At 40.6% G+C, this 19636-nt stretch overlaps 1 protein-coding gene across 8 annotated transcripts in view; it reads left to right on the top strand.

Annotated features, from left to right (window-relative positions):
* Window positions 1-19636, top strand: part of CCNY (cyclin Y) — a 217104-nt gene that overhangs the window by 104574 nt on the left and 92894 nt on the right. Inside the window, exon 2 of one of the 8 annotated variants that reach the window (XM_037890998.2) lies at window positions 11429-11522. The exons of the other annotated variants lie outside the window; for them this stretch is intronic. The gene's annotated coding sequence lies outside the window, so the exon portion shown is untranslated. The remainder of the gene's footprint in view (window positions 1-11428; window positions 11523-19636) is intronic. 8 annotated transcript variants of the gene reach the window in all.

Raw genomic sequence — 19636 nt, forward strand, 5'->3', positions numbered from 1 at the left:
CTTATGACATAGCTCAGACTGTGCCTCCATGGAGATTGCAGGGCCCTTTTGACGAGAGCCCAAGTGACGTTGATTAGCATTCCTCAGTGATGTTTCAATTTTGGACATTGTAGGACTAGCACTTGGTCCTCTTTACATGCTTTTGCCAAGCGCTGTGCTATCATGACTGCTTTGAGATCAGATGCAAACGTTGGGAAGTCAGTCCTGCAGTCATTGTTTAAATAGATCCTGAGACCCACCTCCCAAGTGTACAGCTTGTAAGTCACTTAAGTGTAGTACACATCTGCAGCCACTCAAAGAAAATGGTTGCTTACCTGTTTGGTAACTGTTCTTTGCGATGTCAGTGCAGACGGGTATTCCACGACCCACCCTCCATCCGCTCTGCATTGGAGTCTCTCCTCTTGTTGTTCTGTGCAAAGAAACTGAGTGGGACCGGGGCACCACCAATCTTATAGAGCCAGGGAAGGGGGTTAGGGCCACAGTTCTAGAGCACTCCCTATACAAGTACTAGTAGGCAAACTTCTCCAGTTTCGATGCACTGGGCATGCACATACCTACGTGGAATACAATGTCATATCACAAAGAACAACAGTAACAGAACAAGTAACTAACCTGGTTTTTATCCATTGGCGGTTGGATTGAGACCATTAAAATAACTTCACAGAGGGTTTGTCTATGCTACAATGTAAACTCATGGCTAATAGAACTTGAATTAGCAGCCCCTGCGTTTGTTAACCTAGGACTTGATTGTCTCCACTCATTTGTAACCTTGGATTAGGAATTGTTGAACCCTTGGTCCCAACCTAGGGCTCCAGTGTCTACACTGCATGAGGGCCTGAGTCCAAACACCCACATACCAGACTTCCCAAAATGTGGCTACTCTAGCCCCTTGTTTGTGCTGCAGGGTGGGAAAACTTCACTGTCGGCCACTTGACTGTTCAGAGGACAAAGAAGGTTGGTTCGTGTGATTGTGGAATACTTCTGGTGACTCCCAAAGCTGCATCTACACTGCAAAGCAGTAGGGCTTGAACCTGGGTCCCAGTTTGACTCAGGCTCAGATCTTCCACCCCTCTGGTTCGGATCCCTGGGTTAGCGCAATTTGTGTATAGATGGAAGTGAGGTTAGGCTTGAGCCTAAGTTTGAACCCTGGGCTTACTTTTCAGAGTAGACCTACCCAGAAGGGGCCAGAACCTCAGCTTATATAAATTAGTACAGATCCATTAACTTGAATGAAGCTGTGCTCATTTACACCAGATGAAGATCTGATTCAAGATTTTTTTTTTTATTTAAATAATTTAAATCTCTCTTCTACCCTTTATCTGGTAGTCCATTTTGTAAAATAGAACGTAAGGGCTCACTTGTAATCTCAGATACATTGATGTGCCTTTGAGATGTATGCAGCTGGGCTTTTGAATACATAAGCAGTAGGAGATTTTTCAGGCGAGACTGCAGTTCCCTCCCACATATCTGGAGATTACATAATCAGATCTTGTGCGTGTTTCATGCAACTGGAAAATAGGGACAAATTAGAAACAGCAAAATGAAATTAACACTTCTAGTTATTTAAAGTAAAGCTGGGAGCTGCCAGAGGGTTGCAGTATTATTATCGGGGAGATAGTGAAGCTGAGGGATTCTTTTGGTGGAGAACAGTGATTCCAGATTGGATTCAGACTATGGGCCAGATGGATGAGGACAAAGGTGATTTTAAGTCCTTTGTTCTCCCACAATCCTGTGGTAAACCAGAGTACAGTCTGGTCTCCAGCATAAATTAGAACAGTACTGTGTCCTCCTTGCCAAACGTGGTAAAATGCTATTTATTTGCTTCCATGTGTTGAGAGAAGGATAATGCATCAGCTGGGGGGAAAGAGGAAATAGTTAACTATGTTTTTTGAACAGGAGGACCTCCTGAGCTTTTTCATTTTAAAAGGTGACTTATTACTAGGGAAGGTTGAATAGCTAAATAAAAAAAAATGTCCTAGTATTATTCGAGTAATTTCATTAGAATTTGTCAAATACGTTCACCAAATAGAATCTCACTAGCTGTGGAGCTATCAGAGAGTACCAAAAAAGTGTTAATTGAATAAATTTGTCAAATAGCAGTAAAAACTGTTGAATAGTCTGTTTACTTGAATATTATTTGATCAGCTTTACCTAGCTCATCTTTGCTTTTGCTATACCTTATTGCCTTCTCTGGCTTTGCTCCACTTTTTTATTCTTTTCTTTTTTCTATGATAGATCATGCTGTATCTTTTCTTGAGTTGTCTTAAGTGTCTTTTTTTCTTTTTCTTTTTCTTCTCTCACTTTTTCCCCATCTTCTCTCACTCTCTTTCCCTATATTTTGTCCACTACTGCCTCTCCTGTATTTTGTCTTTTCATTCTTCTCCCTCCACAATCTGAGTTTTACATTTCTCTTCTCTAATTTACCCCATTAGTCTCTCCATCCCTTTCTTATGCCCATCCACATTCTCAGAAACTGCAGGACACTATAAAAAATAGAGGCCCTGCTCTCCAGAAGCAATGCCCAGTCCAGCTTATGCTCCACCATACAAGTGAGATCATGAGATAGAAAATATTGCAAAAAATCATGGATGGTTTCCAAATCTGTGTATTATTTTTTTTAAATCAAAATTTTCCATTGCTCTGACGCTTTTTACAAAACTTTTTTTCAAAATAGCAACATTTGTAGTCATCTTACAAAAGAGGCATGTATACTTTTAAACATAGTATTGGCTTGTGTCCAAATATGTGTTTGTAGGTGGAAGAGTTCAATGTCTGACTTACCTACCCATCTTTAATCTCAGAGTGGACAGGAGAAATATGTGTTACTAAATGGAAAGTGAGTGTTGTTCTGGCCAGAAAAATTGGAACACTTAAGGTGGCCTCACATTAAGGACATTTGGCATTTAGTCATTGCCATCAATGGGCAAATGACTGGATTGTATATTTTGGTTTGGACTCTTTCTATATCACCTCAGATCTAGCTGTGTTTTGGGTGCTGTGGTTGAAACACAAGATGTCAACAACCCTTTTCCCCCCTTCCTTCCCAGAATTGCCAATTGTCAGGTCAAATGCATGTCAAGTCAATGTTCTAAGGCTGAAAGTCTGTACAGTGCAATAAAACTGTTCTTGGAAAGTTGACACTTCTAGGCCTATGGAGGAGAGTGATTTAGTGTAAAACTACTTAGCCATGTCACTTCCCACTCCCTCAAGAAGGCCCCAGTAGTTCCTTCCAAAGGGGAGCAGTGGGGCCAAAAACGTAACTGGTTTCAAGATTGAGCTTTATAAGTTTATGCAGTGGATGGTATGATGGGACTGCCTATGGTGACATGTGGCCCATTGGCGACTGCCAGTAGCAAAAATCCCCAACGGCTGGAGACAGGACATTAGATGGGGAGGGCTCTGAGTTACTACAGAGAATTCTTTCCCAGTTATCTGTCTGGTGGGTCTTGTCCACATACTAGGGGTCTAACTGATTGCCATATTTGGGGTTGGGAAGGAATTTCCCCCCAGATCAGATTGGCAGAGACCCTGGTGGTTTTTCACCTTCCTCTGCAGCCTGGGGCATGAATCACTTGCAGGTTTAAACTAATGTAAATGGTGAATTCTCTGTAACTTGAAGTCTTTAAACCATGATTTGAGGACTTCAGTAACTTAGCCAAAGGATAGGGTCTATTTCAGGAATGGGTGGGTGAGGTGCTGTGGCCTGCAATATGCAGTTCAAACTAGATGATCACAATGGTCCCTTCTGACCCCGTGAATAAACTAGTCCTCCTGCTTTGTGCTTGACTAGACCAGGTATTCCAGTGACCCTGGAAGGGAGTAGAGCTGTCGGTATCTAGGATTGTAATCATTGGCCCTCCTACTCTGCCTTCTGAGTGTTGGTTTTGGGATCACAACTTACTGGGGTTTTGAGAAGTTGATATGAAGTTCAGCTAACTACCTGGCACCCATTGTCGATAATGGGATACATGCTAGGAACGCCTGAATCCCCACATCATGGAACACAACTTACAAGTTTTTGTGCGTAAATACATGAAGTTGCAATTACTCCACTTAAGAAGACTGAAAGCACCAATACATGTACAGTAGTATGTACACTGGAACACTCCAGTGGACATTCTTGTGCTAATTAACTGCCAGTCCTGATTTACAGGAAAAAGTCTGAGAAGACCTAAAATGATAACATTCTGTCTTGAATAAAAGTGTGTTACTGCATTTTATCTTTATGGGGCAATTTCTGTATTTAAAGGTGCTCAGACAGGAGAATTTCACATCCATTTAGTACCTGGTTAAACATCACTTGACCCCTTGATGCTGGCTAAATGTATCCCTATTAGGTGGAAGCACTGCTGTGACTCTGGCTGCTGCTCACTGTGGCTAGAGTAAATTGGTTCTCTTGGAGGAGAGTGGATGAAGCAGCCATTCTGATTAAGTGGGTACTGTATTATAAATTATCTTTTTCAGTGTAATTTCTGTAACTTTTATTGGACTCTCTCCTATGGGTAGAGCAATGGAAACATAACAAAATAAGAGAACACATCAACATCTATCATCGATGAAGCTCATATATTTTCTGTTAATAATTAGGCTGTTAGCATGTGAGTATTTCTGGTTTTGGTTAGCGATTTATGTCTTTGATCTTGTCCAAACTTGCACTTTTTAGATACTTAATTTTCTACTGTCAGGGGCAGGCAGTTTTCCAGAAGCAGATAGTTTTAACCAGTGTGTTGTCTAACTACCATTTCTCTGTTGTTACTATCAACATTGGATCATTGCATCATTGGAGAAGTACAGGTCTGAATTTGCTTGCATAGATATATTCTTAGTGAATATTTTCTTTGTGATCATCTTTATAAATAATATAAAAGCATTTAAGCATCGATATTGAAGGAAAAATAGCTGAAGGAAATTGAACTCTGCGTGAAAAATATAGAGATAACATAACCTCTCTTCTCCTACTCTATTCCCCTGTTTATGCATCCGAGGATCACATTAACCCTTGTGGTCACAGTGTTGCACTGGGAGCTCAAAATTCAACTGATTATCCACCTCGACCCCCGAATCTTTTTCAGAGTGACTGCTTCCCAGGATAGAGTTCCCAATTCTGGAAGGAGAGTGATCACTTTAGATAAGCTATTACCAGCAGGAGAGTGGGGTGGGGGGAGAGAAAACCTTTTGAAGTGATAAACACCCATTTTTTCATGGTCTGTGTGTATAAAAACATCCTCACTGCATTTTCCACTTTTATGCATCCGATGAAGTGAGCTGTAGCTCACGAAAGCTTATGCTCAAATAAATTGGTTAGTCTCTAAGGTGCCACAAGTACTCCTTTTCTTTTTGCGAATACAGACTAACATGGCTGCTACTCTGAAACCTGTCATTCTGGAAGTATGGCCTACATTCTTTGTTCCCAGATATGTTCATTTACATTTAGCCATATTAAAATGAATAGTTTGCTTGCACCCAGCTTATCATCTGATCCAGATTGCTCTGTATGAGTGACCCATCTTCCTTATTATTATCCACTCTCCCATTTTTTATGTTATCTGCAAACTTTATCAGCGATTTGTTTTTTCCTAGGTCATTAATCAAAATGTTAGGTAGCACCAGGTCCACAGGGGGACCTCACCAGAAACATACCTGCTTGATGATGATTCCCTATTTATAATTACATTTTGAGACCTTTCAGTTAGCCATCTTTTAATCCATTAATGTGTGCCATATTAATTTCCTATCTTTATAGTTTTTAATCAAAATGTTATGCAGTACTGAGTCAAAGTATATTATATGAACACTTTTACCTTTATCAACCAAACTAGTAATCTCATTACAAAAACATACCGAGTTAATTTGACAGGATTTATTTTCCATAAACCCATATAGATTGGCATTATTTATACCACTCTTCTCTCATTCTTAATTAAACAAGCCCTGAATCAGCTGCTCCATTATCTTGCCAGGAATTGATTTCAGACTGATATGCCTATAATTCCTTGTTCATCGTGTTTACACTTTTAAAATATTGGTACAACCTTAGCTTTCCTCCAATCTTTTGGAACTTCTCCAGTGTTCCGAACATATTAAAAATCAGCAATAATGGTCTAGTGTGCTTCTCGGCTGGCTCTTTTAAAACTCTTGGATGCAAGATCTGGTTTAAAAATGTCTAACATTAGTAGTTGCTGTTTACTCCTCCTGAGATACTTGTGAAATAAAAAGCGTGTTATATGATATGATATTCTCTCATTTTTCCCCAAAATACACAATAGAAATATATATTGAACACTTCTGCCTTTTCTGTATTATTTAAAATTCTACCATTTCCATACAGTAATGGGTCAAAATCATTGTTAAGATTCTTTTGCTTCCTAATACACTTCTTCTCGTCCTGCTGGCCATAGATTTCTCCTCATATTACTTTGCTTCCTTTATCAGTTTTCTGCAATTCCTAACTTCTGATTTATATTCATTACTAACAACTTCCCCTTTCTTCAGTTGGTTATATATTATTTTTTATAGCTGCTTTCACTTCCCTTCTAAACCAGGTCATTTTTTAACCTGTATGTTTTCTTCCTTGATTATTGCTGTCTGGGTATCTAGTAAACTGTTGTTAAACAATTCCCAAATATCATTCACAAATTTCTGATTAAATTGGTCCTTCCAGCTGATTTGGCTCAATTGTTTTCAGCATTGCAAAACTGGCCCTTTTAAAACACCAAGTATATATATCACTGCTCTGGACTTTATTCTGCTTACACATTATAAATGTGATGAAGTCATAATCACTTGTAACTAAGTTACTATTAATTTTTAATTTTCTGATCAGTTCCTCTTTATCTGTCAAAACAAGGTTTAATGTAGAATTTTCCCATGTTGGATGCAACATTTTTTGAGTTTGGAAACTGTCATCTGTAATATTTAGAAATTCCAGGTACTGGCAGCACGAGACCTTCAGCATATGTCACCCACATTGATGTCCCCACTGATCACACTGCTTTTTTCCCCTACACATTAAAGATAGGTGCGTAAAGAAGTGGTCAGTCCTGTTCCTTAGTGATTTGGTGATCTGTAGCAGACACCAACTAATCCCTCATTTGTGCTTTTTATCCAGTAAGACACTGATCCATAAGCATTCAAGATATTTTTCTTCTAAGTTATAAGTGACTCAGAAATAGGTAATGCCAATTTTGACAGAGTGCAACTTCCTTTGTCCTTTTGCTCACTCGATCCTTCCTAAATAGATTAGGACCATTGATTTTTAACATTCTAATCGTGGGAATCATTCCACCTGGTTTCACTAATACCAACTAGATCAAATTTATGCTAAAAAATAAGCATAAGGGTCATTGGTGATGATTGTTAAAATGTTTGTTTAAAGATATTGTAGTACAAGATGGTTTGTCACTAATCTTGCCTACAACCAATTTGCAATATACACCGGCATAGTCTCTAAATATGCTCTCTGGTTCAGCAGCCCATGGTGTGGATGTGAGAACATGTAGCTACCCATAATAATTTATGAATACTGTATTTTGACTGTTGGTGTGGTGGTTATTGTATGCCTATTAATTCACTAGCAGGTTTTTCAGGAAATGCACCCAAGAAAGGGGAGATGAATCCTGAGATTCCCCTCTCTGCAAACACTTGAGGAACAATGCAAAGCAATTCACTTTGATGCCTTTACTCAGTCCCCAGCTGGGCCTGGAGACAAGTTTTACCCAAAAGTGACTCAGTCCCTGTGAGAGCTGGGAGAATCAAAAGCTTCAGGAGGGCTTAATTAGACACATGCCTTTGAGGAAGGACACAGCTGGATAAAGTGGAGAAAATGATCTTCAGATGTTAGGGGGTTTTGAGGAAACTTATTGTGCATAGATTGCTAATGTTTTGGGATGGTCATACTTTAGGTTAGATAGAGGTGTGTAGGCTCTATTTAAAAAACAACTCCTCTTTTTTCTTTTCTGCTTTGCTATTCTTACTGTTAAGATTAAACAATACTTGTTTTAAGAAGGCTGTTTTGGGTCACTGTATTCACCACTGGTCATGTGCTCTGAAAGGAAATAACTGCAGGTACCCAAACCCAGTGGACCTGTTGGGAGTAATCCTGGGCAATTCACAGGGTACTGTGCCAGGAACCAGGTCTAGGAGTGGGAGAATTGTGGGACTGCACTCTGGGAGAGATGCAGGCATGGGGTCTAACATGTGAGGGGGAAGCCAGAGAGGTGTCAGAGGTACAGCTCACCCTGATCTGTGACAGTGAAATATGCCATGTATTGCTGTGAAGAACTTTATCTGTAATCCTTTTCAAAGAAAAGACCTTCTTTTGTCAGTTTCTAAATCTTCTTCCATTGAAGTAAGGAGCAAAACTTTTACAGTTGACTTCAGTGGGAGTAAGGTCAGGCCCACAGAGAGGTGCACATACTGTTCATATGCACAGCACCATTTGTCAGACTTCCTAATACAAAATCTAAAGGAAATACGTTGGGTTTTTTTAGGACTGTCAAGTGATTAAAAAAATTAATCGCGATTAATCGTGCTGTTAAACAATAATAGAATACTATTTATACAAATATTTTTGGATGTTCTCCACATTTTCAAATATATTGATTTCAGTTACAATACAGAATACAAAGTGTACAGTTCTCCCTTTATATTTATTTTTTATTATAAATATTTGCATGGTAAAAATAAAAAATAGTATTTTTCAATTCACCTAATACAAGTACTGTAGTGCAATCTCTTTATCACGAAAGTTGAACTTACAAATGTAGAATTATGTACAAAAAAACCTGCATTCAAAAATAAAACAATGTAAAACTTTAGAGCCCACTCAATCCTACTTCTTGTTCAGCCAAACAAGTTTGTTTACATTTGCAGGAGATAATGCTGCCTGCTTCTTCTTTATAATGTACCTGAAAGTGAGAACAGGTGTTCGCATGGCACTGTTGTAACCGGCATTGCAAGATATTTAAGTGCTAGATGTGCTCAAATAAATTTGTTAGTCTCTAAGGTGCCACAAGTACTCCTTTTCTTTTTGCGGATACAGACTAACACGGCTGCAACTCTGAAACCTAAAGATTCGTATGTTCCTTCATCTTCAACTGCCATTCCAGAGGACGTGTGTCCATACTGATGATGGGTTCTGCTGGATAACAATCTAAAGCAGTGCAGACCAGTGCATGTTTATTTTCATCATCTGAGTCAGACGCCATGAGCAGAAGGTTGATTTTTTTTTTTTGGTAATTTGGGTTCTGTAGCTTTCGCATAGGAGTGTTGCTCTTTTAAGACTTCTGAAAGCATGCTCCACATCCTGTCCCGATCAGATTTTGGAAGGCACTTCAGATTCTTAAATCTTGGGTTGAGTGCTGTAACTATCTTTAGAAATCTCACATTGGTACGTTCTTTGCGTTTTGTTAAATCTTCAGTTAAAGCGTTCTTAAAACAAACAACAAGGTGGGTCATCATCCGAGACTGCTATAACATGGAAATATATGGCAGAATGCGGGTAAAACAGAGAGCAGGAGACATACAATTCTCCCCCAAGGAGTTCAGTCACAAATTTAATTAACGCATTATTTTTTTTAACAAGCGTCATCAGCATGGAAGCATGTACTCTGGAATGGTGGCCAAAGGATGAAGGGGCATGCGAATGTTTAGCATATCTGGCGTGTAAATACCTTGCAATGCTGACTACAAAAGTGCCATGTGAACGTCTGTTCTCATTGTCAGGTGGCATTGTAAATAAAAAGCAGGCAGCATTATCTTCCGTAAATGTAAACAAACTTGTTTCTCTTAGCAATTGTCTGAACAAGAAGTAGGACTGAGTGGACTTGCAGGCTCTAAAGTTTTAAATTGTTTTGGTTTTGAGTGCAGTTATGTAAGAAAAAAATCTACATTTGTAAATTGCGCTTTCACAATAGATTAAACTACTTTACTTGTATGAGGTGAATTGAAAAGTACTATTTCTTTTGTTATTTTTACAGCGCAAATATTTGTAATAAAAATAAAATAAAATAAAGTGCGTACGGTACACTTTGTATTTGTGTTGTAATTGAAATCAATATATTTGAAAATGTAGAAAAGCATCCAAAATATTTAATAAATTTCAATTGGTATTCTATTGTTTAACAGTGCGATTAAATCTGCGAGTAATTGCGATAAATTTTTTTGAGTTAATTGCGTGAGTTCATTGTGATTAATCGACAGCTCTAGGTTTTTTGGCATTTCCAGTCATTGCATGTTGGAGCACTCTCACTGCCAAATTTGAGCTGTTATAAAAACAAGAAAAAATTATAAAAAATCCTTTCCACAAAATATCGATTTGTTTTTTACCTCAATTAAATTCTGGATCATTTTCATTTATGACTTGAATATTAATTGTATTATAAAAGCAAAGACTATTCGGTATCTATACTACATGAAATAGCATGGACAGGATCAGAAGAACAGTGCCATATCTGTTCTCTGGATTTGATTTTCCAGATCTCTGGGTCAGAAGCGTAATCTTTAATGAAAACCTCTGTATTACAGGTTTCAGAGTAGCAGCCGTGTTAGTCTGTATCCTCAAAAAGAAAAGGAGTACTTGTGGCACCTTAGAGACTTAGATGCATCCGATGAAGTGAGCTGTAGCTCACGAAAGCTTATGCTCAAATAAATTTGTTAGTCTCTAAAGTGCCACAAGTACTCCTTTTCTTTCTGTGTTACAGGCCGCTCTTTAATTTCAAGGCTTTAAGGCCGTTGCCTCCAGATTCTCACAGTTGTCTGAAAATATTAAATCACTAATTAATATTGCCTAGTTTATTGCTCTCAGCTAAATGAGAACATTTTCTCACTATATAGCAGACCACACTACCCTGCATTGACTAGTTAATCCATCCAAAGCGTGTTTGCTAGTTTCTTTCCGATTTCAAGGCACACTTATATCTTGATCAAGTGCTGAGTGGACCCAGCAGACAGAAGTTTTGTAAGGAATTCTAGGCCTGAATTGACACTTAGTCTGATGTAAACCAGGAATAATGCTACTAAATGAGATTACACCTTTGAAAAATTCATGGGAGTGGATCTTAGTATTTAAACTACAGTTCCTCAAACCAGTTCGTTTTGAAATGTAGGTCACAGTGCATGTAAAGCCCTTCAGACTATTGTAAGTGGCATGTTCATTTAGTAATAAACGATAAATAGGACATGAGAAGTTTACAAATATTTTGAACCTTTATAATCAATATTTATATCAGAGCAGCATGTAGAATACTAGATTGTACAGATACTATTTTGGGAGATAAAGAATCAATGCACAAGAAAACCACTGACAGCTGTCAGGTTTTTTTTAAGTTTTGAACTGAACGTCTGCAACGTTAATTCAGCCCTCTTGTGCATATGCATTATGATAGTCTTCAATTACATGGTGTCACTCTGATTTTTTTCCCCGTGACAGGACCCCTGTCTCATTCCGTGCAGAGAGTGGACCTGCTCTGGGGATGAATTGTAGCAAAGGAGGACCCCGTCTCAATCACTGCAGAAGTTAGAAGGTGTGTAGCAAATGAGGCAGTGAATTGCAGAAAGAGAAAAGATAGTCTCACGCTTAAGGCCGTGGCATGCTGCCGTGGATAATTGGATTCTATCGCTGCCTCTGCCACAGAGTTCCTGTGTGATGCTAATCAAGTCACTTAATCCAAACTCGTGTCACTAATTGTGTGTTTTCCATTTTCTGGGTTCCTGACTTTCTGGGTGCCTAGGGTCTGTTTTTTCAGAAGAGCTGAGTTCTTGTCGTTGCAATTGAAGCCAATGGGCTCTGTGCTTTGAACATATAAAGTGCTGTATAATGCTTAGTACTCTGAAAAATCAGATCCTCAATATTACCCAGAATTAATGGATACTTTTTGTCCCTAATCTCTGTACCTCAGTCCACACACCTCACAGGGGAGTTAAGAAAGTAAATTTAATGTTTGTGAAATACTCAGATACTATCGTGATGAGTGCCATATAAAAGATCTTGAGGAAATTAATAATTCTATCTTCAGAGCAGGGTCTGAACAGTGTGCAATAAGTAAAGCATGGAGGTCAGACACTGAACAGTAAAGAGAACTCAAAATATTGAATAGCTGCTCATTAAGTGAGCATCATCCAAACTGTGCACTGAATGAGGTAGGGGTCCTGTGCAAAAAAAAAATTTTTAGTCATATAATTAAAGATTGTATCATAAGTCTTATATATTAATAATGTATACACTTGGACTGAGGTTGAGATGGAAATAGGAGACAGACTTGTTGAAAGTCTCTGGGTAAGGATAAGGGGGTAAACAACAAGGATGATGTCATGGTGGGGGGTCTACTACAGACCACCCACCCAGGAAGAAGAGGTGGATGAGGCTTTTTTTAAACAACTAACAAAATCATCCAAAGCACAGGACTTGATGGTGATGTGGGACTTCAACTACCCAGACATCTGTTGGGAAAATAACACAGCAGGGCACAGATTATCCAACAAGTTCTTGGAATGTATTGGAGACCATTTTTTATTTCAGAAGGTGGAGACAGCTACTAGGGAGAGGCTGTTCTAGATTTGATTTTGACAAATAAGGAGGAACTGGTTGAGAATTTGAAAGTGGAAGGCAACTTGAGTGAAAGTGATCTTGAAATGTTCATGATTCTAAGGAATGGTAGGAGGGAGAACAGCACAATAAAGACAATGGATTTCAAGAAGGCAGACTTTAGCAAACTCAGGGAGCTAGTAGGTAAAATCCCATGGGAAGCAAGTCTAAGGGGAAAAACAGTTGAAGACAGTTGGCAGTTTTTCAGAGACACATTATTAAGGGCACAAAAGGAAATTATCCCACTGCGTAGGAAAGATAGGAAGTATGGCAAGAGACCACCCTGGCTTAACCAGGAGATCTTCAATGATTTAAAACTCAAAAAAAAAAAAAAAAAAAAAGTCCTACAAAAAGTGGAAACTTGATCACATTACAAAGGATGAATATAAACAAATAACACAAGTATGTAGGGACAAAATTAAAAAGGCCAAGGCACAAAACAAGATCAAACTGGGTAAGGACATAAAGGTTAAAAAGAAAACATTCTACAAATACATTAGAAGCAAGAGGAAGACCAAGGACAGAGTAGGCCCATTACTCAATGAGGGGGGAAAGACAATAACAGAAAATGTGGAAATGGCAGAGGTGCTTACACGACTTCTGTTTCGGTTTTCACCAAGAAGGTTGGTGGCTATTGGACATCTAACATAGTGAATGGCAGTGAAAATGAGGTAGGATCAGAGCCTAAAATAGGAAAAGAACAAGTCAAAAATTACTTAGACAAGTTAGATATCTTCAAATCACCAGGGCCTGATGAAATGCATCCTAGAATACTCAAGGAGCTGACTGAGGAGATATCTGCACTATTAGCAATTATCTTTGAAAAGTCATGGAAGACGGGAGACATTCCTGAAGACTGGAAAAGGGCAAATATAGTGCCCATCTATAAAAATGGAAATAAGGACAACCCGGGGAATTATAGACAAGTTAGCTTAACTTCTGTACCCGGAAAGATAATGGAGGAAATAATTAAGAGATCAGTTTGCAGACACCTAGAAGATAATGAGGTGAGGAAATAAGTCAGCATGGATTTGTCAACAACAAATTGTGTCAAACCAACCTGATAGCTTTCTTTGACAGAGTAACAAGCCTTGTGGATAGGGGGGAAGCGGTAGATATGGTATATCTTGACTGTAGTAAGGCTTTTGATACTGTCTTACATGACTTTCTCATAAACAAACTTGGGAAATACAACCTAGATGGAACTACTATAAGGTGGGTGCATAACTAGTTGGAAAATCATTCCCAGAGATTAGTTATCAGTGGTTCACAGTCAGGCTGGAACGGCATAATGAGTGGGTTCCTGCAGGGGTCGGTTCTGGATCTGGTTCTGTTCAATATCTTAATCAATGATTTAGATAATGGCATAGAGAGTACACTTACAAAGTTTGTGGAGATACCAAGCTGGGAGGGATTGCAAGTGCTTTGGAGGATAGGATTAAAATTTAAAATAATCTGGACAAACTGGAGAAATAGTCTGAAGTAAATAGGATGAAATTCAAGAAGGACAAATACAAAGTACTCCACTTAGGATGGAACAATCAGTTGAACACATACAAAATGGGAAATGACTGCCTAGGAAGGAGTACTGCGGAAAGGGATCTGGGGGTAATAATGGATCACAAGCTAAATATGAGTCAACAGTGTAACACTGTTGGAAAAAAAGCAAACATCATTCTGGGATGTATTAGCAGGAGTATTGTAAGCAAGACACGAGAAGTAATTCTTCTTCTCTACTCTGCGCTGATTAGGCCTCAACTGGAGTATTATGACCAGTTCTGGGCATCACATTTCAGGAAAGATTTGGAGAAAGTCCAGAGAAGAGCAACAAAAATGATGAAAGGTCTAGAAAACATAACCTATGAGGGAAGATTGAAAAAATTGGGTTTGTTTAGTCTGGAGAAGAGAAGACTGAGAATACATAAAAGGTGGTTACAAAGAGGAGGGAGAAAAATTGTTGTTCTTAACCTCTGAGGATAGGACAAGAAGCCATGGGCTTAAATTGCGGCAAGGATGGTTTAGGTTGGACATTAGGAAAAACTTCCTAACTGTCAGAGTGGTTAAGCACTGGAATAAATTGCCTAGGGAGGTTGTGGAATCTCCCTCATTGGGGACTTTTAAGAGCAGGTTGGACAAACACCTGTCAGGGATGATCTAGATCAGGGGTGGGCAAACTTTTTCAGCCGAGGGTCACATCTGGGTGGGGAAATTGTATGCAGGGCCGGGGCAGGGGGTTGGGGTGCAGGAGAGGGTGCGGTGTTCAGGAACGGGCTCAGGGCAAGGGATTGGGGCAGAGGAGGGGTGCGGGGTGTATGCGGGGGCTTGGGGAAGGGGGTTGGGGTGCAGGAGGGGTGCAGAGTGCAGGAGGGGGCTCAGGGGAGAGGGTTGGGGTGCAGAAGGGTTGCCTGCCTGCCCTGGCCCCATGGTGTGCCGCGCCGCTCCACTCCAGGAAGCGGCCAGCACCACATCCCTTCGCGGTCCCTGGGGCAGGGGTGGGCCACAGGGCTCCACATGCTGCCCTTGCCACGTCTCCACGTACTTCCCCCAAAGCTGCCATTGGCTGTGGTTCCCCGTTCCCGGCCAATGGCGGGGGTGATGCCTGGAGGCAAGGGCAAAGCATGGAGCCCTCTGCGGTGCCCCCCCTCCCCCCCGGGCCCCAGCTGGTTCTGAGAGTGGTGCGGGGCCTGCGGCACCAACGGGGGGGCAATCCTGCGGGTCGGACCCAAAGCCCTGAGGGGCCAGATCTGGCCCACAGGCCGTAGTTTGCCCACCCCTGGTCTAGATAATATCCTGCCTTGAGTGCAGGGGACTGGACTAGATGACCTCTCGAGGTCCCTTCCTGTTCTGATTCTATGATTCTAAGATTGCACAGGCAACCGTAATTATGGCATTTCTTAAATTCTGAGTGCTTGACTTTGCAACCTTAAGAATGTTCTTTTAATATAATTTGTGTGTAATATATAAAAATGTTGAAACTTTTAAGTCTGTTATCACATGGCCCTGCAGAGCAAGTACCATTGGAAAGGGGAGATTCTCAGATCCCAGCAGGACTGATTACTTTCACTTAACCCTGGACTATCTGAAGACAGACTACATTTCTACATGTTTATGGACTGAAAACAATTTTCATTTGCTTATAGAGACACATTTGGGCTCAGCATAACAAAGTCACATGGCTTTAAAGGCATTTTTTGTTTTCAAAATTAGTACCAAGAGCATTTCTTAAAAAAACAAAAACAAAAAAACCCCACCCTCAATTATATCTACAATAGTTTTTTCTGTAAATTACATGTCGGATACAGAATACATAATGGCTTGGTGTATAGACATTTTATCAGTAGGAGTTTAGAATGATCCCATTACTCATGAGCGGCTCGGTCAATGTCAAGATTTTGAGTGCTAGAGGAAAGAGGTGAGTGTGAGAGAGTAAAAGGAGAAGAGGGACATGGATGGATGAGTGAAAGAATAGGAAACTGAAAATCTCCCCATACCATTGCTATAAAGCTCCTATTAAGATCTGCAGAGTTGCAAGATATCTGCCTAGAAATAATTACTGATCCAGGACTGAACATTACTTTTCCTGGGCATTGGGCCAATGTAATTTTGGGAAGAATTCCATGTTTGGGGGAAGAAGAAAACATTTCTATAGGAGTTGAATTTAAAAATAACTGTATAAAACTTTGTGCTTGTTGAAGCCGCTCCCAGGTTTGGAGTGCCAGAATAAGTCCTCAGTGGAAATTGATGAGTGGGTAGAGTGTTAGTGATGCAGTCAGAAATTCACAATAACTAAAATTTTCACATGGCTCTGCATTTGAGCATATTGAAATCACTACCTTCTATAAGGGGTGCATGCACAAGATATGTAGTCGCCCCAAAGTGGGATCTCCCCAGTCCATACTTGCTACTTCCAAGAACAAAAAATATGAACCGAGATTTTCTTTCACAGAGATTTTGATCCCTTAGTCAGCACAGCCTCTTCCCCACTCTTGCTCCCCCTTTTTTGCCTGGTATAGAAAGCGTGTGGATCTGATTGAGCAGCCTGGACCTCCCAGGTCCCTTTGAACGAGCATAAGAGAGTGAGGTGTTGTGGAATCCCAAATTTCATGGGGGTGCTGGGATGTGACCTCAGTGTCCTTAGTCCTAGTAAGATCCAGAGGGGTATTAAATCCCCTCACAGTTGGATGTGCTTACACTATGTATCTGAACTAGAAATGTGCTGAGGCAGTCTGACATCCCTCTTGTTGTAAGAGGCTTATGGACATAACTGAAATTCAGTGATAAAAAGGAAGCAGTACCTCTGACTGGCTAATATATATAATAAAATTCATTTAGTTTTGATTGGTAAGAGAGTTTTTTCTTTGAGTAGTGTCCCTGTGGGTGCTCCACTTTAGGTGCACATATGCCCCTGTACCTGTTTGGTGGCAGTGCCTGCTTTGGCCTGTGCATCTGCCGTACACATCTTAGGGCCCTGTACCAAGGCGGTATGGGACTGTGTGGGTGAACGGCCCTCGGTTCCTTCTCGGCCACTCCAGAGATGGAGTTTAGCATGTGCCTGTTCCCTCTTTGATAAGTATTTTAGTTTTGATAGTTAGCTCTTAGTAGAGATAGGTTTAGTATCTTACAGTTGTTGGAATGTTTGTTCCCCTTTTTTTTCCCCTGTTGAGGGTCTTGAACAAGTTTTCTTCTGTCAGGGATGTTGGGCTCTGCAGGCTTTAAAAGGCTCCTCTCTTGTAAAGAAGCAATCCCCATTCGTGACAGGCACTGCAAGTACATTCTTTATCTGGGGGACTCACATATTCCCAGAAAGTGCAAGATCTGCACTTCTTTTAAGGGAAGATCCTGGAAGAACAGAGAAATAAGCTGTGTGCTTTTAATGATGGAGCAAGCCTTAAGACTAGCTTCTGACCTGGGTGCAGGAACCCCACCCCGCCCCACACACACACAGGGACCTGTCACCTCTGTCAGTGCCCTGTCATCATCAAGAGTATGGTCACCGAGAGCTTCAAAGCTTTCACTGAAACCCTGGTCTCCAACAGTCTCCATGAATGAGTTACCGATAACTGCGCCAACTGAGAGCTTCCCATTCAAAGTCTAAGGAGGGGGATAAGAGGAGCACAATTGAGAGTTGCTCATCAACGATCTGGTCACTGGAGACCTCCTGCCCTGAGAGGATTGCTGGTGAGGCTCTGAGCACTTAAGGTACTGTGAAGCTTGCTAAGACTTAAACTACCTCAGTGGTAGAGGGCTTAGTTCCGAAGAGTACGATAGCCAAGAGAACGACTTCAATGGAATCCTCGACCCCTTTGGTACTGATGTCAGCACCTCACAGAACGGCTTCTGCAACATCATCAATGCCTGTACAAAATTCTGTTGGTACAGTTCAGCTCAGTCCCACAGGGAACACCTTGTTCACCAGTACCATCCATCCGTTCTCTGCACTCTGAGCCCAAGGAGACCTTTGAAGAGCAAGAGGCAAGGGTGGACAAGGAGGTTACCCTCCCTTACAAACATCTCTTTTTTGCCACCTGATGAGACCGTAATGCCGCCACTGTCATCGTTAGGTCATGCCTTTAGGCAATTCCAGGACCTGTTGAAGTGGCTCAATGACACCATGCAAATTACCCTGAAAGAAGTCCCGGATTCCCATCGCAAGCACCTGGACGTATTGCACACCTTTATCTCAGCATGGGTACCACTGCCAATTAGTGAAGCCCTCCATGAGCCAGTCAAAACCATCTGGCAAACTCCAGCAACACTCCCTCCCACATGCAAGCAGACTGATAATAAATACTATGTCCAGGCCAGGGATTCTGAGTTTTTATTCTCACCCAGCACTAAAATCTCTGATTGTGGACACAGTCAATGAAAACTGCAGGCAACATACCCAAAAAGCCACACCCTGTAATAAGAACAGAAACTTCTGGATCTTTTTGGTCGAAAGAGTTACTAGTCAGCAACATTACTGTTCAGGATAACTAATCACCAGGCTTTACTGTCAGAATATGACTACCTGACCTATCAGAAGTTTAATGTTTTTATTGACCATTTGCCACAAGAACATTGACAACAGGTTGTGGCAAAATTTCACTGCAAGCTTCACTCAGCGTGAATATGCTGAGAAGAGTTGAGGAGTAGGTGGAGCTATATCATGCCAACCTCTTGTGTGCTGGTCTGCAGAGCACAGTGCATCCCTGGAAGCATTGCGTTCCCCATTGCTGCAAAACCAGGGAGCTCTGAGGTGCCTCCTTACAATCACCATAGTCTGGTGGAGCTGGGAACTGCCCACAATGCGGAGCTGGGGTTAATGCTACCATCTAGCACTGAAGTGTTTAAATGTCAGGTAGATGACTTCATGATGAATCTGATGATTTTCTTGTATGGATTTAAGCCTTTCAGACAAACTTGGATCTCCTTATCTCCAGGTTAACCCAAAATTTCTGTTCACGAGTAAATATATGGAACTTTGGCTTGGATAATTTCTGTTGTGTATTTTGTCCAATTACAAGACACAAAACAATAGCCTGCCAGCTGCTGCCTTTTGTGGGTTAAATGTGTAGCATTGTTGGATAGGATTACAGCCAGCATTATTCATGGAGTCTGTAGTTTAAAACCTCTTTTGGTATCTGGCATTTAAGGTATTAAAACATTGACATGGCAGGTGAAATAATTTGGTGTAGCAACAACTGATCGTTTAAGTCTGTCAGGATATGATTGTAACTGCAAGTTTATTTTGTGTCTTTAGATTATTCTTTTAAATGAGAGGGCACTGTACTTCATGTAATTCACATCTCTCCTTAAAATACACCTCTTTATAAAATCACACGTTCTTTCTGTCCTTCCTTCTCATCACTTCCAGTCCCTCCCTCTTCTGAGCTATTTTCTGTTGTTGCCTTTAAATTATAAACTCTTCAGGTTAGGAAACCTGTTCTGTAAAGACCCTTGTAATGCAGTGACATACAAATGCTTTATAAAGTATATACACAACTGATGCAATCCTATTAAAAGAAAAATAGTTTAAGGGGTGGATAGACCATTAAATTCCTATCCTGAATC

This window comes from Chelonia mydas, chromosome 2 (genome assembly GCF_015237465.2).
Source record: "Chelonia mydas isolate rCheMyd1 chromosome 2, rCheMyd1.pri.v2, whole genome shotgun sequence".
Classification (NCBI taxonomy): domain Eukaryota; kingdom Metazoa; phylum Chordata; order Testudines; family Cheloniidae; genus Chelonia; species Chelonia mydas.